Source organism: Melanotaenia boesemani, chromosome 7 (assembly GCF_017639745.1).
Source record: "Melanotaenia boesemani isolate fMelBoe1 chromosome 7, fMelBoe1.pri, whole genome shotgun sequence".
In the NCBI taxonomy this organism is placed as follows: Eukaryota; Metazoa; Chordata; class Actinopteri; order Atheriniformes; family Melanotaeniidae; genus Melanotaenia; species Melanotaenia boesemani.
The window spans coordinates 14,276,849-14,278,668 of record NC_055688.1 but is presented as its reverse complement, the minus strand read 5'-3'; the positions used below and the strand labels follow the sequence as shown (position 1 = coordinate 14,278,668).

The 1,820-nt window shown below is 38.8% G+C and overlaps 1 long non-coding RNA gene across 1 annotated transcript; it reads left to right on the top strand.

Annotated features, from left to right (window-relative positions):
* Nucleotides 1-604: 604 nt before the first annotated feature.
* Nucleotides 605-1,545, top strand: LOC121642962. Its single transcript, XR_006011017.1, has 3 exons — nucleotides 605-1,053; nucleotides 1,160-1,256; nucleotides 1,513-1,545. It is a non-coding gene; the product is annotated as an uncharacterized LOC121642962 (long non-coding RNA).
* Nucleotides 1,546-1,820: the final 275 nt, after the last annotated feature.

The window sequence follows — 1,820 nt, the reverse complement described above, 5'->3', positions numbered from 1 at the left end:
AAAATCGGCACATATTGTCTCGAATAATAGACTGCAATAAGTTCTGCGGGGCATTCGAGTTGGCTTTACGTGGCCACGATGAGAGTGAAACATCTGAGAACCCTGGTGTATTTCGTGGACTTGTGGATTTTGTTGCTTCATTGGATGATGTCTTGAGAGAACATATTGAGAAGGCCACTGTCTTTAAAGGGACTTCAAAAACTGTACAGAATGAACTTTTACAATGCATGCTCAATGTCACCAAAGAAGAAATTGTGAAACAGGTCAGAGAAAGTAAATTTTTAGCAATCCAAGCAGATGAGACAACGGATATTTCCACCCAATCCCAGCTTGTACTGGTCCTACTTTACATAGACAATACTAGTAATGTCCAGGAACGTTTTTTTGGGTTTATTCCTATGCAGTCAACTAACGCTGAGGCCATAGCCACTGCATTAAAAGAACAACTTGCTGCTATAATCCCAGATGAAGACCAAAATAAACTCATTTGTCAAGCCTATGATGGTGCAAGTGTAATGAGAGGTGCCAGTGCAGGTGTTCAGAAAAAAAGTACAGGATGTGTACCTTAATGCCCACTACATCCATTTTTATGCTCACCAGCTCAACCTAATAATGCAACAGGCCACCTCTCACATATCCCGAGTGAGGATTTTTTTTTTCTGACATAGGTGGATTTTCTGTGTTTTTTTCCAAATCGCTCAAACGTACCAGTGTTTTGAAGGAAGTAGTGGCTCATAGACTACCAAGCACCAGCACTGTCAGGTGGAACTTCCATAGCCGTGCCATTAACACAGTGTTTGAACACCGGGAGGCGCTAATCCTGTGTTTTGAAAGAATAAGGGACTGTGGTAACTTCAACCCCAATACAATGAGAGAAGCTGGAGCCTTAGCTATGCTATTGGAGAATTCGGATTTCAAGTTCTTTCTGGAACTTTTCCACCAAATAATGCGTCATGTTGACATTCTATATGCCAAGCTCCAGAAAAAAAATGTCGACTCTGTTCACATTAAACGCAGCATGGAGCAGTTCCAGAGCGAGATACAAAGAATCAGGTATAATTACATTTCTTATATTAACATTTTTTATTTAGCAAAATTTTATAGCTACAAACAACTATACACACATTTATTGTTTAACTTATCTTCATAATTTGTCCAGAAATGCTGTTCATTCCTTGACTGAGAGCAGTGGATCTCAACCAGGAAAGAGGAGACGGAAGCTAAATCCAGATGAGCGTAGTAGGATTGCAGCAGAGGTGAGTCCTTAGTCAGGCTTTGATGAGTGTTATAATTTAATGCATTTGTACATACATGATTACAAAGAATAATATTTAGAGTTTGAATGTAATAAAAAACAAAAAACACACTTTTTACCCGTAGTTGTCTAACTTGTCTTATTTGCTAATTGGAAACTGTACCAGACTTGTTAATCATTATGGCTATTTATTACTTAAATGTGGGTTTAAGTGATTCAGGAGTACTTTGTAATATTACTCTTTTGTTTTTTGGTAGGTCTGCGACACAATTCTGAGAGGTTCTCCTTCAGAGGATATCTTATTTGTGCTACTTTGCTACAACCAGAACAGTTCAAAGACTACAACACTGCATTTCCAGATGAAGCACTGACTGCAACATTGATTGTATACCCAGTGCTCACAGCTAGCAGGCTTAAAACTGAGCTTGGTCTCCTGTACAGTACTGATGACTTTAGAAACTGCCGTGGTGCTGTGGACTTGTTTCAGATGTTTATAGAAAATAATCTCCAGGATGTGTTCTCTGAAACGGTCAAACTGTTAAAAATAATCATAACCACACCTATG